Below are 19,582 nucleotides of genomic sequence, written 5' to 3'. Positions count from 1 at the left end.
TTGAGAGTAACAAAGGAGTCCCAGCCGTAGCGGGCAGAATGATATGCCCCAGACCATTGTGTGGAGATGAGATCAAATTCTGGCATAACTCCTGATAGTAGCTGAGCTTCGATGTACTGCTGCCTCTGGGAGAACTGTCGAACACATTGCTCCGGCTGATAATAAGTGTAGAAGAATGGTCCCAGTAACTTGAATCGCTTGCCATAAGCATATGTGTATCTGGGAGGGGATAATTATTGATTAAAGTAGTCTCAGACGATGTCATCTTCTTGAATGTCATCGATCATGGACCAGTATTGTGCCACTAGAAGGAGCTCTTGACCATTGTATCTGAAAGAATTTGCTCGGGCTGGAATGTGCTGGAAGAACCAGGATTGAAACGCGTAAATGCATCCTTCAACTAAGATGGACTATCCGAGTGTGAAGTGAGTCAACCCTCGGTACAAGAAGGCGAGTGCTGCCATGGCTATGGAGAGACGGTTGGTCTGTCGACTTCCCCATCTTCTCATGAGTTGGATTATTCTGACATCCATGTAGTTTTGTTCGTCTAGGAAGAGGGCCAATCCTACAGTACATAGAACCATTGCATTCTGAATTTTTTCTCTGGCTATTCTTGATAGTGAGCTGACTTCGACGAATGTTCCGTACTGACGGTACAACTCAAGCAGATTGACATATTCATTTTCATCCATCTGGATCAGGGGCCAAGATCGATGACCTATCATACAAGCTAAGGCATCTCGAGGGTCCAAACCCTTGACATTAATAAAAAATTGATGCTCCAATGGATCTCCTGGTTGACTAGCTGGTTCTGGTAATCCCATAATTTCTGAAAATTCATCCATTAAAATGTTCATCTTTCCCCATGGGAACCAAAATTTGCAGGTACGTGGGTTTCATCGCTTCCCCATTGCATAGATCAGGTTGCCATTTTCTGTTTGCTTTCTGACTGCTAACGCCACTTCTAATCCACACTCGCTCAAATGGTCCGGGAACATGCGAGAAAAGCTTTTGAGCCATGAATAGTACCACCGGGGGATGAAAGTTCTGGTGCTAAGGGCTCGATGTTCAGGACGACCTTGTCACACCTCATAGAAGATGTGACCTTTAGGAAAAATAGGATCGATTTGACTGTATGTCATTGGATTGAAAAATAGATGAAAGCTTGGAATAAGACTTAGGGAAAATCTGAAAATATTTAGAAAATTGCAGGCAGGATAAAAATGAGGTGGAAAATTCGAGATCCTGTAGAATAGAAGAATGGAAAATCACCTAGAGTTTTGAGAATAGAAAGGGATAAATTTAAAAAATCGTCCAGGGTTTGGAGAAAATAAAAGAAATATTTTATGAAAAATGAAAGATAAGGATATTTGGAAAATGGTCTAATAGTTTGGGCAAAATTGGGAAATATGAGAAAATGAGGAAATACGGTATATACAATCACATCCTACACAAACACTTATGCACATACAACACTCCCTAAAAGGCTGACACTAGATGCATCATTTTGAAAAGCAACTGTAGGACCCTAATCCTAACTCTAGGTTTAGATCATCTTCGTCCAATCCAGTTATGTCGATATACTCGAGTTGAGACCTGAAGTACGTCGCATAAAATTTCAACTTCGGTTCTAAGGTAAGGTTTCCCAACATCCTTGAGCGCCTACCGATATACTTCGAACTGTGGCCCTTAGTACGTGGTACGGGGGCGTTAACCCAAATAGGTGGTCCAGTTGTGAGGCTCTATCCCGAACTAGGGTTCTGGAAGAGAGCCCAACAACGTGAAGACCGGGTAAAGATAGGTAAGGGGGTTTGAAAAAAAATGATCACATGCAAGAAATAGAAGGCTCTAAGTCCTAGAGAGATAGATTTTTGAAAACTTTTGAAGAAGCATAAATTGTTTGCATTCAAATCCTAAATTGATGAGAGTTGTGTTTAGACCTAAGTCTATGTGAGCATGAAAATATCTCCTCAATATAGTCCTACCAAACCATGCCAAGGCTATATGCACTGAATGTCAGCTAGGTTTAGAGTCTAGGCTCCTAAGTTTGCATGATATCAAGAAGTAAAAGAGCTGATATTTTGAGAACACAGTTTTGATAATTGAACTAAGTCAAGCACACTTTGATCAGACAAGGACAGGTCCCATATCGGTCGCCAAACCTTTTTTCGTCGCAAAATTTTTTTCCCTTCCCTGTGGGAGAGAGGGGAAATGATCCTGCGAGTCAAACTTGACCAGAGTTTGAAAATTGTTTTGAAATACTTGCCTCCGTTTTGAAAATAGCGGGAAAATTCTGAAGAACGGGACTCGACCTGTCGGTACGAGGTTCGACCATTGCTGGCGCCTTTCCCAGGGGTAATCGAGCCAAGGACCAAATATGTGCTTGACTTAGGTGAATTAACAAAATCATGTTCTATCCTAAATGTACAGAGAATTTAGGCATGTGCTATGAAACTTTGTAAAATGTAAGTTGGAAAACATGATATATACTTAGAAAATGCTTTGGAGTTGGAAAATATTTCTAAGGCAAAAGAGAGAAATTGAATTCTCAGGAAAACCCTGATAAAAGGATTTAAAATCTCTAAAGATGTGGGAAATTCATGAATGGATGAAAATCTTTCGAAAATAGACAGAATTCTTGAGAAAAGGATAAACATTGAAAGGGAAAATGTTTGTCCGAAAAACTCCAACTTTGAAAATTTTCTTTAGAAAATGATTGAGAATTCGTAGGAAAATTCTTTTGAGAAAGGAAATCAGATCTTAAGAAAGGAGAATCTTAGCTTTGAAGCATTGAAAATCGATTTTTGATTCTTAAGAATGATGAAAAATTCCTTTTGAATAATAGAAAATGAATTCTAAGAAAAGAATATTTTCTAGGAAAATTGTGGAAAACTTAGCTTGGGACATTCCAACTTTGAAAATTTCCAGAGTCTCTTAAGGAATTGATTTCCTTAGGATAAAATTTTCTTGAGAAAAGCATGAGAAATGCATGTAATCCAATGATTTGAATGGATGGATGCACTTTGATAAAAATATCTAGAAAATTTTCTGAGGAATTTGTTGGAAAATGTATATTAAATCAAAGTAAGCTCTTTACATATTCTGACTATGGTCGTGAACATGTTTAGAATTTGATTGATTTAATTTCATAATATTTTGCAAAAAATGGAAATATGATGTAATTTTGAAGATAGCCTAATAGTGTAGGCTCAATGTGGCTAATGAGAAGATGGTAGATCTGGGATTCGTCCGTATTCTGACTAGAGCCATAAATATGAAATCCTCCAAGTTTACTAACTCTTTAATAGCGGGTGCATGTGCCATTCGTGTTAATCCATAGTGGCTTTCAAAGGGAAATCCATGATCCACATAATCAGGATATTGCATAAATAAACTATATGATATGCACCCTAATCTAAGCAGTAAAAATAAATCTTATTCCAAGATTACATTTGATTGTTACATTGCTGACATAAAGCAAAATGACAGAAAATAGGAAAAAGAGAATCAAAAGAATTAGCATCTTCCCGACTTTTCCTGCAAATGTGAATTAACACAAGAAATACGACATACAAAAGAGAGATTGAAAATCTCACATTAATGGCAATGCGCAAGAGAGTATGCATGAACTACAGTGGAAATGTACAATTTAATGAAAATATAATGTCTAAAGTATGAATGGAATGCATATGAAAAGACCTAGATGCCATGCTTAAGCTAAATGAGAAATATACGAATATACCTACCAAAATTAGGATGCATATGTTATAAAAATATACAATGATATAGCATGAAAACCTCAAACAATATGCTATGGATATGTATGGTGGTAAGCTATGGAAACTTCAAATGATGGGCATTGTGAAGTGCAGGAGATGATGGTTGGGTGATTAGTGCAGTGAGGAGGTGCTATGCTAATGGATGTGCATATATTCCAACATAGGAAAAGGCATTTTAGGGCTTGGTGACACAGTGAGAGCGAGAGAGAGAGCTATTCCTATTAGCTTCAGAAATACTATTAACTTAGGTTTCATTTTCACATATAGAAAATTTTGAAGTATTAATTGTCTCCATAAAAAAAATGCTCCTATTTGAAGGTTGCACTAATATCATCCACAAGAAACTATGATATTCATCTTGTAATGATACAATAATTTACATTTTGGATGGCATCACAGGGATAGGCTCTTTATCCCCTGTTATTGGCTTGGATTTAACCATTCAGATGGATTGAGACAAGCTAATGACTCGGGGGGTATCAATCGACTACAGTGAATATTACAGTAGGGGATATAGAGGAGGAAGACATGTGCTACAGGATATGAAAAGAAAAATATGATACAAGGGCAGAATATGACTAGACCCTTTTTTTTTTTTGGAGATAGAGTGATTGATATAACTAAAATGCCTTAATTTAATGAAACGTAGATGGACTAACCACCATCGATTGAGTTTGTGGTGACTATTTAGCATTGAACCAAATTCTAGATGCAGAAGAACAAAATTGACAGGAACCATGCTACTAAGCCATGTATATGCTAATGATATAACAACTGAAATGGGAAACAATACATTGTCAGAACTATTTTATACAGTAAATCAAACAAACCAATCTTACAAAATGGATCAATCGATTGCAATAATTAACTTCAGCAGATACACACTCATAATGAATATTATGGTAAAAAAAAAAAAAAAGGGCCCTAGACGATACTATTTACAAATATGAATTATAGGCTTTCTATATGCAATGCTGGACAGAAGGCAGAGTACATTGATGTGGAAAGGCTAAAGAGAAACAGTAAGTAAGAAGGACTCACAGGGAAGTACAAGGGGATATACAGGTGAATGTATATCGACATGTGCAGTTGTGACAGTAAAAGTGTTGCAAGTGAAATGCACAAAGGGGAAAAAGTGGTTGTGACTAAACCTTGGGGTGAAATGACAATGCAACTGCAATGGGCGAATGGAAGTGTTAAGGTAGGTATGTAGGGGATGGTGTTAAGGAATACAATATATACAATGGATATGGTGGAGTGAATGTATGTAAATGTGTAAGGACTTACCGGTGACGCTACAGACAATAGAACTAAAAAAAAAAATGAAATCGTGATAGGCCATGATGGATGAATCAATAAACAGGTTCGGGAATGCAAATGCAGAACCTATGCTGTGTAAAAAAAAAAACGAAATGCACGCAGAAGGTTAACACCAAGTAGTCGATGATTACATTGGTAAGCAGAAGTCACTAGATTGATTCAGACCTGTATATAATGCAACAATATGCAGAACACACAGATAATAAACATGAAACAGGGTTAATCTAGTGGACAATGCGATAAAGAACGTAAATAAGGATGCTAAACATAAAAATAACATAAGTAAAACAATAATGACAGGGATGTAGCCCAACAAAGGGTTAAATTTTTATGGCAAAATGCAAATTGGTGCTGTCATATGCAGTCCGATGTTGTATATGATGCATCAATGGATAGAGGATCAAGAATCTAAGGGAAGGAAAGAAGGGTGCTATGAAGTAGGGGCAGAAGAATGATCTTCACCTTGGCTTGGCAGAGGCTGAGAAGAATGCTTCCTTCAATGGTGGATCATGCCTCCAGAGGGAAAGGAGATCCATGCTCTCCATGGTTGCTATTCGAATATTCCGATGGAGGAAGATGGAAGGAGCCTACCGTAAGAGGAGAAGGAGGGTCCTCTGATGGGAAGACAGGAAGAGAGACGATAAGGGGGAATTGAGAGCTCAGGAGAGAGAAAATTGGAGATCACCTCTTTTGCGATGAAGGATGGTCCTCTTAAAGATCGGCCTCCTCTCTATCGGAAAAGTCGGAGCTTTTCTAGGCTCTTAAACTGAGTTTTGAAAATATTTGAAAATCTTAAAACCAAAATTTAAAAATTTTGAAAACTCGTTGTTTTAGAGGGGGACGACTTCCTATCTATTAAAAAATTTTGGGTTCATTTTACCTAAAGTTTAGGTAAAGTGAACATTTTGGAGCAGGGTTCGGTTGTGGCACCATCTGGGGGTTACCTTTATTAAAAATAAAACTAATGAGTAAAAACAGGGGGTCTTAGGGTGGTGCCACCTCAGCCTGATTTAAAAATCTTTTTTGAAATAAAGTTTTATTTGATTTTCTCTACAGGGAGTTTTAGTATGGCTCCACCTATGCGTGGGCCCACTGGTTATTTTGTAAAATAAAATAAAATAAAAATTTAATAGAAAAATTTATAAAATTGTGCCACCTCAGGGTGGGCCCCGCGTGAAATCAAGATTGAAATACGATAAATAAAAGGGAAATCAAGCGTGACGCCACCTCAGGGTGGGTCCCACATCATTTCTTTATTTAAAATACAAGTAAAACCAAAGTAAAAATATAAATAAAAACTCTTTTTGGAATTTTTTTATAAGACTAGACTAATAAAAAAATTTATGAAGCAAAATTTGGCTTAATTGCAAAAATTTAGAAGAAAGATGGCCTTTTAGGGCAAAATATAAAAAAAAAATGTATAGATTTTGTAAAGGAATTCAAAGTCTTTTTGCAAAAGTTGAAATAAAATCTCCAAATTTAAAGCTTCGTCCCCTTCTTTCCAACTGACGACATTTTAAAAATCAATATTAAAAACTATCCAGATTGTTTTCCTGAGAAAACTTTTGTAATTCAGTGTCCTAGGGGTTAAAATGAGAGAAATTGACAATTTTGAAAACCCAGGGATTTGAAATCAATTTTGCAAGAGCTAAAATTCGAATCTGGATTAACAGTTTAGAAAATCAAGAGTTCTAGATCTCGAAATGACATGCTATGTCGTGAAGTGATATGAAATACTCATGTGATGATATGCAAAGACATGTCTTAGGCAATGCAATTCTGAACCAGGAATTGGAGAGTCCAGTCCCCTATCAAGAGTAAGGCTTTAAATATTTGCGATTTGAAGATGTTTCTGAGCCTAAATGGAGAAATTTTGAGAATTGAGAATGAATTTTAGACTTTCTGCAAGGTCCACTCTCAGGAAATGACCATTTTGCCCTTGAATAATCTCGGAGAACCCGTTGTAATGATTGATGGAAGTGAGTAAAAATTTGGGGTGTTTACATCCCCAACCAAGAGTGTGTTCCGCTTTGGAAAGAAGGGGGAGCTCAATCCTAAATTCGTTGGTCCTTTCGAAGTTTTGAGTCGGATCAGCGAGACCGCCTACTAAGTAGCATTGCCACCGCAATACACGCAAATACATGACATATTTCACGTATCAATGCTGAGGAAATATATTCAAGATCCTTCTCACGCCATCCAACATGAAGATATTGACATTCGAGAAGATATGACGGTAGAGGAAAGGCCAGTAGAAATCATGGACCAGCGAGAGCAAGTGCTAAGAACGAAGGTCATTCCACTGGTTAAAGTGAGATGGCAACATCATGGAATCGATGATTGCACTTGGGAGCCCGAATCTGATATGCGAAAAAAGTATCCTCAGCTATTCACTTTATACTCTTAACTGAATTTCGCAGACAAAATTCCTTTAAGGGGGGTAATGATGTAAGACCTACAAATTTTCAGTATAATTTATGAATAAAATTCATGAGGCATTTACTGGTGAAAATAGCAATTATACTCGAAATACGAAACAAATCAATTTTCATGAACCAGATATACTTAAGATATTCGTCGCTTCACGAATATATGCTCAAACACTCTGGAAGTCACAACTTCCTACCCAAACGAAATCAAGAGATTTTCACGAGCCAACTTTCTTAGTTACTTCAATACAAAGAGAATGGCGTACTCAGATTTTTTCAAAAAAAAATCACCAAAAACCCAAAAATTTTGTAAGACCCACGAAAATGTTGGTAGGACCCACAAAAATATTCTTCAAAAAATATCTGGTGGGACCCACAAAAATATCTCATGGAATTTTCATGTGGGCCCCACACCCAAGGAAACCTCTTGTCTTTATTTTAAAGCAAGGGGTAGTTTAGTAAATAGTCTAAACCTTATCCTTTAAAAGGATAAAACTTATCCTTTAGAAAGCGAAGGAAGCTTTGCCTTCCTTGGCCTATAAATAGAGGAGCCTCCCTCTTTGAAAAATAGCCAACCCCTCTCTCCTCTTCTCTCTCCTAAACCTCACCTACCTAGCCTAGCCCACCTCAGCCTGCCTGACCTGGCTTGAGCCTGCCTGATCTGGTCCTAGCCTACTTGACCTGGTCTGAACCCACTTGACCTAGTCCAAACCCAGTTGACTTGAACCTAGTTTTGTTTGAAGTCAAAGTCAAGATCTTTTTTGGTCCTAAATTATGGTTTGATTTTCTGAGCCTAGACTTAGCCTGCTTTGGCTAACACCGAACCTGCAGAACCCAATTGACTTGGATTAAACTCAGTTTGGTTCAAACCACTTGGATTAGGCTGCTTGAGCTGCTCTACCTCTTTCTCAACTAGGTCAACCTCATCTGACCTAGTTTGATCGTTCGAAAGGAGGATCAAATTCTTCGAAGCAGTTGGAGCCTTCTGGAGTCGTTTCTTCCGCGATTTGAAGTAAGTTCGCTTCGTTGATCCATCTCTCTTAAGTATTGGCTTTTTTGTATATAGCATATACTTTCTGAAGTAGTACTAACCCAAGTTCTTGGTTGAGCCCTTTGGGATACTTCGGTGTTCAATCGCTTGCCTCATAACTATTTCCAGATATATATGTTTGAATACGTAGTATATGCGTTTTTAAAATTGTATCTCACTCAAGTTTCTGATTGAGCCCTTTAGGACACGTCGATGTTCACTAGCTCGCCTTATAACTATCATTGGATACCGAACTTGGTGTATATCGGCTAGATATGGCCATTGTAAGACCCATAATTTTTTAGTATAATTTCTGAATAAAATTCATGAGGTATTTACTGGTGAAAATAGTATTTATACTCGAAATGCAAAATGAATCAATTTCTATGAACCATATATACTTAGGATATTCGTCACTTCAAAAATATATGCTCAAACACTTTGGAAGTCATAACTTCCTACCTGAACGAAATCAAGAGATTTCTATGACCCAACTTTCTTAGTTACGTCAATACGAAGAGAATGACGTACTCAAAATTTTTCAAAAAAAATTTATCGAAACCCCAAAATTTTTGCGGGACCCATAGAAATGTTGGTGGGACCCATAAAAATATTGATAAAAAAATATCTAGTGGGACCCACAAAAATATCCCATGGAATTTCCATGTGGGCCCCACACCCAAGGGAACCTCTTGTCTTTATTTTAAAACAAGGGGTGGTTTAGTAAATAGGCTAAACCTTATCTTTTAAAAGGCTAAGACTTATTCTTTATAAAAGCCAAGAAATCTTTGCCTTCCTTGGCATATAAATAGAGGAGGCCCCCTCCTTGAAAAATCAACAACCCCACTCTCCTCTTCTCTATCCTAAAGCTCCCCTACCTAGCCTAGCACACTTGAGCTTGCCTGACCTGGATTGAGCCTGCCTGATCTGGTCCTAGCCTACTTAACCTAGTCTGAACCCACTTGACCTTGTTCAAACCCAATTGACTTGATTTGAACCTGGTTTTGTTTGAAGTCAAAGTCAAGGTCCTTTTTGGTTTCAAATTCTGGTTTGATTTTCTAAACCCAGACTTAGCTTGCTTGGGCTAAGACCGAACCTACTGAACCCAATTTAGTTCAAATCACTTGGATTGAGCACTTTAACCTGCTCTACCTCTTTCTCAACTAGGTCGACCTCATCTGACCTAGTTTGACCGTTCAAAAGAAGGATCAAAGTCTTCAAAGCAGTTGCAGCCTTTCAGAGTTGTTTCTTCCACGATTCGAAGTAAGTTCGCTTCATTGATCCATCTCTCTCAAGTATTTGCTTGTTTGTATATAGCATATACTTTCTGAAGTACTATCTGACCCTAGTTCTTGGTTGAGCCCTTTAGGACACTTCGGTGTTCAACTGCTCGCCTCGTAACTATCATAGGATATATATGTTTGAATATGCAATACATACGTTTTTAAAAAAAATGGTATCTCACTCAAGTTTCTGGTTGAGCCCTTCAGGACACTTCGGTATTCACTCGCTCGCCTTATAACTATCGTTGGATACCGAACTTGGTGTATATCATCTGGATATGGTCGTCGTGTCTTATATCGCCAAGGCTCTTGTAATTTACCATTCGCCGTTGTGTCGTATGATGCCAAGGCTCCCTACTTTCTGTAATTTTCGATTATGCATTTCCAATTCTGCATCTGATTATGCATTTACTTGCGCCATCGTGTTGAATGACGTCAACACTCCAGCTTTCTGCAAATATATATGTAGAATATTTCGTTCGGTTACACACACCAAACAATAAGTATATGCATTTCCTTTACGCCGCTGTCATATAAAGCACGAGCTTATGCTTATATTACATATATGGTGTGTAAATGAGCGTTCAAATGGAGATCAACTCCAAATCGCCGATGCGATTCCTTTACCACTCCTCATTCAAGATTCAGCTTGATGAAAGAAGCCTCTATTGAAAAGGCTTCATTTTTTATGCAAAACCGCATTTTGGTAAAGACTAAGTCATTTGTGTGTGGCCTGGCTATGACCCAAAGTTCCAATCAACCTTGATGAATGTAAAGTACGCACAACAGTGTGCATCCATCCCTGAGTTAAGCGTAGCGATTTCCCCACCAAAGAGAAGAAATGCCGCTAAAATGGTTAAAAGAAACACACGCTTTCTCCATCAGAGAGAGGAAGTGCTGCTGGAAATTCTGAAGAAGCTAGAAATAGCTTAGAAAAACGTAACAGGTTACTCCATCATACAGAGGAGTTGCTACCCAGTTTGTTGAACACTTTCTACAACGTAGAAAGGATCGTCGCACCCCTACCATTGGAGTAGGGGAGGTGCTGACAAAATGGTTGGCAGAAGAGCTGCCAGAACCGGCTAAATGGCATAACGATGCCCGTTGTTGGAACGATGCCAGAATGGCTCATCTTTCTGATACCTGTAAGGGAACCTTGCTCGTAAGGGCCGATGCGCCAGAGTAGTAGCTGTGCCTTGACTAGGTTAAGGGCTCATTGCATAAAAATACGCCGAGCATCCGATCCATTGAGATTGTGTCATATGCATGCTCATTGAGAGACTGATATACAACTAGACTTGCAAGGGCCGCAGAGCTAGAGTACGTTATCCACCCAAAAGAGGTGAGATGCTCGTGATGGCTATTGTGCCAAGAGTAGGGTCAAGCATGCATATGAATAAAATGAAAAGACCCTGCGATTGATGACCGTGTTAGGGGCACACTGAATGGGGTCGGGTACATACTCCTCAACGGCTGCCCTATAGGCATGCATTAAGTAGCTTGTTAGACCGGCCGACCCCTTCAAAATTTCTCACCGAGGAAGACGATGATGGTGCAGCCTTGAGTGACTTATATTACCTTCGAACCTGATAGAGTTCATGATGGCCTCCGTTACTCAGAGGTATGGAGGTCGTGGTTATCCTTAAATATCTAAGGATTGAACTCAACTACTGCAGTAACAAAATGCATTCGAATACCTAGTAGGAACTTCTTCCAGAATGATGTACCATCCTACTAGAGGGATGGGGTCAACAGGCCTCTGGGGTATCTAAAAATACATAGAATAATCAACCCCCAGATCATAGCGTTGATGATCAGATATACCTCCCTTAAGCCCAGGGGAGGGGTTAATTATCAAAACAAAGCATTAGCTTAGGTTCAGTTATGCTTGAATGTATGAGTGAATGGACGTTGTTGAGTCAGTCTTGCATAACCTTTGTGAAGGTGTCATGATCGGTATATGACTGGACCGATAGGTCAAAGACCTGTGTTGTATCCGCACGACTAAGTGAATCTCGAAGAGCCGTCCTTAGATGCGTGGGATACAGATGTGCCAAGTATAAAGACTTGAGCACGACATAAAACCTGGAAGAGGCTTGCGCTAAGTCATGAGGACTTGAGCGAATGTTCAACTCATAGCCCTGAGGAGGCTCTTGCGATATACGCTAAGTTATGGAGACTTGAGCGTCATTATTGCGAACTGCGACCCTGAGTTGTCATCGTATTTACTTGAGTTGAATGGATGTGTGATTGCTTGCTTACCAGACCATCAGTGGTTTTGACACCATTTTATGGGGATTTTAGGTGTTGAACCTGCGTGGCGATATGCAGAGTAAAGCGGCATCGAGTTCCAGCGTTTCTCTAGACAGAGTTGTACTACTTCCTTTTATTGAACCTATACTACTTTTTCCAAACAGTGATGTTGTAATAAATATATGGTTTTCGATAAAATAGAATACTTTAGTAGTCAATGAATTGCTTGGCTACATACCTGTATTGTGCCCAGAGTTTTCTGAAACTGACGACTCATTATCGTTTGATTCCGCTGTTGAAAGCTTTTCTAAGTTTCGCTGTAAAGAAAAAAAAAGAAATTCATGAAAATTTTTAACTTAGCATTGTTTTGGAAATCCGGAGCGTTACAAAATTGGTATCAGAGCCTGTGTCTGAGAAGCCTGGTTCAAGATCTGCCCTGTTTGCGATATCGCACTGTAAGTATAATCTCTTTCTTAAACTTACTAATTTGAGTGCATCTTTGTATAGATGGCAACTCACGACTCGCGCAGATATTCCTATCGCTACAAGTTTATGCATGATGAGTGGATATGCCCGTATGAGGTCCAAGACTGGCAATAGTGTGGCAAAGATAAACATTTCGTCAACGAATGCGAAAGGAGGTATACCACCGATATGGGTCGGCGGGCATCAAAAGGTCTTAAGGATGAGACTTCGCATGTCAGTGGACCACATCACTCAAGTATTGGGAGTAACAGTACCTCAACAACTTCTGATGGATCACCAAGATTGAGAGACTTTGATTTAAACTTCCTTGGGAAAGTCAATCGCTCACCAAGCTACCACTCGGCTTCACACATGCCGAGCTTGAATGATCCGAATGAAAGAGGGGATTTATTTTATTCACCAATTATAATTTCAGACTCCTCGAGTTTTGATACTGCTGTTTGGGAGAGTGGACCGGCATCCTTCATCTATCCTCAGGATTCGCTTGAGAGTGTGGAAGTTCCGCCCAAGCCAACTCTAGTTATGCCTAAACTAAGGCGATGTGGTAACCGATGAGCTTTTATGAGCTCTCACACATCGAGGAAATCGAGTTCTTAAGGAACTAGTTGTATTTTGGAGTCAATAGATTCATGTATATAGTTTCTCGTCGCCTATGTCTATCAGTGTGGCATGACGCTTGTATATAAAGCAATGCTTGTGTAATGAAATGTATATAAGTAAATAAAGTTTTACTTCTCTATATACATCAAGAAACTAAAAACAAGTGCTTGTGTGTGAATAGATAACTGGCTCCTATGACGAGGAGAACTATGCCGAGCGAGGAGTCTCATACACAAGGATTCCTGCTGGAGACACTCAACAACCTGGTTACAGCCATCAGTGAGATGAGGCCAGAACCAGTCATACCTCACAACGAGAACCTAGGAGGAATAACTTATGAGAAGTTCCTCAAACTTGACCCACCAGTTTTCGTCGGCAGAGCCGATCCAAAGCTTGTAGAAAGCTAGATCAAGGAGACAGAACGTGCATTCCTAGTATTGGGAGTACCAGAAGAGAAAAAGATAAACTTTGGCACATATAGACTGAAGAACAATGCACGGAAGTGGTGGGATACCACTAAGTTGATCCAGTTCTCACAACTCAAAGTCGTTCATTGGGAGGACTTTCGGAAAATTTTTATGGATAACTATTTTCTATTACATTCCAGAAACAAGAAAAAGATAGAGTTTTGGTTGTGTTTTTGCAAATGCTATTTTTAAAACAATATTTTCAATAAAACAATTGGAAAATCGTCAACCAAAAGTAATAAATTGACTTTCCACAGAAGTGGCAAGTACGGGTCAAATCCACAAGGAACGAGAAATATTCGAGTAATTCTAAGCATTTTAATTTATTAATTTACACTTCTAAATCTAAGTCAATAAATACAATTCTAATGAAATAACAGAATAACAATTACAATTTAACTAGAAAAGCCAATTTAAAGTCTTCTTCTGCTCGCCAAGGGCAATTCTGTCCTTTCACTCAATTATCACTTTTTCACTCTGGACAAGATTAACCTTGTACCCTTTAGTAGCTTTTCAACCTAAAACAAAGAAAACAAAAAGTTAGTAAGCAGTTATAACAAATAAATTCAAAAATTAAACTAAACCTAATTCTACAGAAATTAACCAACTCAAATTCTAGTTAACACTAAAAATCAAATAAAATATTAAAATAACTTTACGAACTGTCTAATCTATCCCTAACTATGTGGTTAATACATATGCACTAGCTAAAATACAGAAAAATGCAGAAAACTCACAAAAATCATTAAAACACTGAAATGACTATTTTACCCCTAACTAGTGCAAAAGTGAATTCTGACAATTTTTTGCAAATAGAGTGTTTGACAAGGAAAACGAAGTCCAAATTTCCCGAAACTTCTTCTTTTCTATTTCTGACAGATTCAAAAATCTGACAGTCTTTACGGATTTGAAAAATTCTTTCTAGAACTCCAGATATAAGCATTTCAAATTCAAGAAAAATTTGGAAATCGCAGGACCCGAAACTGAAAAACCCGAAAAAGCTGTTTTCACAAAACGCTTAGAAGTCAGACCAAATCAACTTAAAATGAGCTGAATTTTGGTCTGCAGACAGTTAACACCATGATGAAGAGAATAGAACAAAATTTCTTGAAAAACTCGAGAAATTTGCACATAAAATGATGAGTGCAAGACCGGGTAAAAATCGGTTTCTTGAATCAGTGCACTACTCACTTGGGAAATTCACTTTTGACACTAAGACTACAAACTAAATGCAAGTAACAGTCCTAACACTACTAGTTGACTGCTAAACTAACACAAATAATAGAATTAAAACACTTAAATTAACTACCCTAACTTAAGCATGAACTACACCTAAGCTATGATAAAATAAGAGATATGCAATAAGTCAAAGGAAGATGTTAATGAATTAATGCTACTACTAATCTGAATACAAACTAAATAATTAAGCACACACAAATGTCAAACTAGGCTAGAATGATGTTAAGAAAAACAAGGCGTCAACAACAAAAAGAAAATAAGTAAATTAACTCGGGGTATGGATTAGAGAGGGTTAGGATGGAACTAGGGTTACTAAGGGTACTAAGGTTAAATAGGGGGCGATTTAAAGTTGACTTGAACTTTGACTAGGCTCACGGCACCCTATGAACCAACTAGGTTAATTCAATTAGAGAATTACTTAAACTAGAAACCTAAAACTCAAAAACTATTTAGTCAAAACCAAAAATTAAGAAAAAATTAGAATTAATCTAATTAAGTACACGCCTAAAGTGAATGCAATTAATCTAATTAACCTACCTAACTAATGACTCAATTACTAACCTAAGGTTAATTCAAACTTAACTAAAAAGGTTAAGACTAAAGCTAATCTTGGTTAATATAGAAAGTTAGAAAGAGGGAGTTACTAATTGAGAGGAAACGAAGTTGGTAAGATTATAATCCTCTTTAATTGCCCTAAAAAACAGTTTGGAAGTTGGAGGAGGAAAAACCGTCCAGCCCAAGAAGATCCCACACAATTTTGACTTTCTAAAAAATAATATAGTAATTAAAGCCTTTCTCAAAATCGTGATCACCTCTTTTTAGAAAGTAAGTTGAATTTCAAATTTTGTTTCCCAAAATTTAAAAGCTCAATCCTTGACACTTTGGCTGGATACCCAAATTCAAACCTTCTTAAAGTGCTTCCCACGAAATTAGAGGAATCCAAATTTTCCAAAAACGTTTTACAACTACAATTACCTACTTACCCTCTTTCTCAAAATTTGACCTAATTACTCTAAACAAGCACTACTCTAATTAAACTAACTTATACAACTAATTCCAAGATCATGAATGTCATAAAACCATGAATTTTGAAAAGGACTAAATTAATCAATAAACCACAATTAAAACTATCTAAATAAAGACACTAAAAACGTTTTTTGACCTAAACACTCAATGCAATGAATCTAGACATATTAGCTAGCTTACCTAATTCAAATCACACTTACCCAAACACCCCAACCTTTAGCTGGACCTCTAATGGCAGACGTTCAGCTTGAGGAAGAAGACCTTCTAACTAAAAGAAAAATCGATTCTACCTACACTAAGGGAAACATATTTTTTTCTTTTTAAACAAACATATCACACAAACAATAAACCAACATAAAATCAAGATAACTAGACATTAGATTACTGGAAACAAACCTAATTACCACACTATGTTACCAGAAAATTTTCAGAAAACAAAAACTACTAAAATGTCAAAACCGAGTTTTACCTATACTATGAAACAATAGAAAGTTTTCTTTCTTTTGCTTTTTGAATAAACCTTAACACAATACACAACCAAAACTTCAACTAATGTATTAACTAAACAAATTAACTAAGACACGATCTAATGAAATTGCAACAAAAAGATAACTACTAACTAAACAAAAATGAAGAAATCGTTATACATGACACGACACACCTAGCCAATCGACCTAACTTGGCAAACCTACGCTATGACCAACGACCCAACAAGAAACAACACTTATTTAAACTGGAAACTAATTGAAACAAAATAGTTTTGGCACACAACACTGCTAAAAAAATTTCAGAAATCAAAATACCCAAAATGTTAGAATCGGCTAGAATAAATCTAGCCGATTTTGGGTTTTTGGGATAAAACAAACTTTCAAACCAGACCCAACGACACACCTAGATCTAAACCCCACTAGAAATTACTCAGACTAACACGTTTTAATCACAGATCAGTTCTGAAATAAATTCCAAAAAATAAAAGCTAATAAAAATATTGGAATCGGCTAGATTAGATCTAGCCGATTTAACAACAAGACCACACGCCTAATGCTGGATCAATTCCAGCACTCAAAACGACTTTAAAAAAAAAATGAAAAGCAATATAAAACGACAACGGTTTTGCTGTCAAATAACAGGAAAATGCAGAAAATGGGCTGAGATAGAGGATCGACTAGGTGGACTCGAATCTATCTAAAAGAACGGGGGAAGAGTAAGACCAACCTCCAGGCGATCCGACGACTATGGGGATGGAAAGAGCGGATTCAACCATTGGAAATATGCCTCATCATCTTCGTTGATGCTGGAATATCACAATGAAGCTCTCCTTTGCAGCTGCACCACGTTTGAAGTCCACCGAGGATGGAAAATGGGTCGATTCTCGATCGGGTGGCTTAGAAGATCGGATGGAGGTAGAGCCGATCCTTCTTATTGGAGTGTCTCGCACTTCCACACAAGAAAAAGTGTCTTCAACCTCTGCCACACCTGCAAAACACAACAAACATAGTGAATATCCAACAAGGATGAGAAGAATTGAAAAGATATGTGAGAAAAGACAAGAAAGAATGCTTGAAATTCAAGCAAAACTCCAAGCTTCAATGAAGGTGGCGTGGAATGAGAGGGGAGAAGGGGGCTGGAGCAAGAATCCTTTGAGGGGGCATGAATTCCAAGGCGAAAATGGCTAGAGTTTGCTGGAAAATTGATTTTATAGTTTTGGCACTTTTCAGAAAAAGGTTTAAAATGAAAAATATTACTATGCGCCCCTTTTGGAGGGGGTTTCCTGAAAACCTTTGCTAAATGGATATGGGTTCGCGTGTGGGTTGGATTTAGACTTTTTAAACACTGCTCCACTGTAAACACCCCAAATTTTCACTCACCTCCCTGACATCCCCCTCAATTATCACATCTCAGTTCTCCGAAATCAATGAAGGTCAAAATGGTCATTTTCTGAGATTGAACCCTGCAGAAAGTCCTAAATTTCATGCTCGAGTCTCAAAAATTCTCTATTTAGACTCAGAAATATCCTCAAACTGCAAGATTTTCAAAATCCCATGTGTAAACACCCCAAATTTTCACTCACCTCCCCAACATTTCCACCAAGCATCAACATCCAGCCTCTGAAATCGCTGGAGGGCAAAATGGTCATTTTCTGAGCTCGGACCTTGCAAAAGTCTAAATTTCATTTGCAACTCTCAAAATTTCTCTATTTTGTCTCAGATAGTCAAAATTTTATTCCTGACAGGAGACAGACATCTCCAAGTCTTGATTCAAGATTGCATTTCATAAGACATGACATTGCATATCATTGCATGAGCATTTCAAATCACTGCACTGCACAGCATGTCATTTCGAGGTCCAGAACTCTTGATTTCAAAATTTTCAATCCAGATTCGAATTTTAACTATTTTCAAAATTGATTTCAAAACCCTGGGTCTTCAAAATTATCAATTCTTCCCATTTTACCCCTAGGGCTCTGAATTTCAAAATATTTTCTCAGGAAAACGATCTGGATAGTTTTCAATATGGATTTCAGTCACTTCACCTCAGATTTTGCCCTTTTTGACAATTTCAAATATCTTTCTTTTACAAAATCGCCCTACAAGGGCCAACTCTTTCCAAAATTCCTGTTTTGCCCATTAGTCCAAATTTTATGAAAATTCCAAAAAGAAGTTGTGGTTTTATCCTTATTTCAATAAAGAAGCAATGTGGGACCCACACTGAGGTGGTGTCACACAAGCTTTCCTTTTGAAAATTTGAATTTTGAAAAACCCAAAAATATAGGAGCCTTGTCCCCTGGATTGGTGCCACTTGTCATCTCTCTCTCCTCCCATTTCCATGCCAAGTGTCAGTGTGGGGCTACCTTCAGAAGCCGCCACATGTCATCCCAATTATCTGTCATATGTCACCCTATCCATCCGGCGCCATGTGTCAATCCAAGACTACCAGGAGATGCCAAGTGTCATAGGTTGTCCTGTCTAGAAAAAGTGGAGTTTGTCTCCTCTGAGGTGGCGCCACTTGAAGTGTGTCTCCTACAGGGGACACGTGTCAACCCCTCCTTCCTTCTAGAAAAGTAGCCTGACACATGTCTCTTCCTACTTTTCTTAGAAAAGTAGGAGACATGTATCACTCCTAAATTCCTACAAAAAAGGTAGGCTTGTCTCCTCTGAGGTGGCGCCATCTGGAGTGTCTACTGCAGAGGACACATGGCAAGCTCTCATTTCCTCAGAAAAAGCAAGTGTCATGTGTCATTTTCTGCTTTCTTCAGAAAAGCTAGAATTCAAATATTCAAAAATCCCCATAGGTGGCGAAAATCAAGAACTCCTACCTTTTTCATCCTGTCTGAGATGACGCCACATGGCTTGGCCCACCTTCTCTCCCCTCTGCCACGTGTCATTCTCTGCTTCTTTCAGAAAAAGTAGAGGACACATGTCTTCTCCCTACCTCTTTCAGAAAAGTAGGAGACACATGTCACTCCTGGCCTTCTTCAGAAAAAGCAAACCATTCAAAATTCAAACAAGGCACTAGGTGGCAAAAATCCTGAGCTCTGATTTTTCCAGATGGCCTGAGATGGCGCCACATGTCCCTTTCCCTCCTTTTCCTCCCTCTTGCCACATGGCATTGTAGGAGCCACCCTGAGGTGGCGCCACATGTCCATCCTCCATTCCTCCAGGGCCAACCT

The sequence above is a fragment of the Nuphar pumila genome, chromosome 1 (genome assembly GCF_984573655.1).
Source record: "Nuphar pumila chromosome 1, dmNupPumi1.hap1.1, whole genome shotgun sequence".
Classification (NCBI taxonomy): domain Eukaryota; kingdom Viridiplantae; phylum Streptophyta; class Magnoliopsida; order Nymphaeales; family Nymphaeaceae; genus Nuphar; species Nuphar pumila.
Note: the sequence above shows the minus strand (reverse complement) of the source record.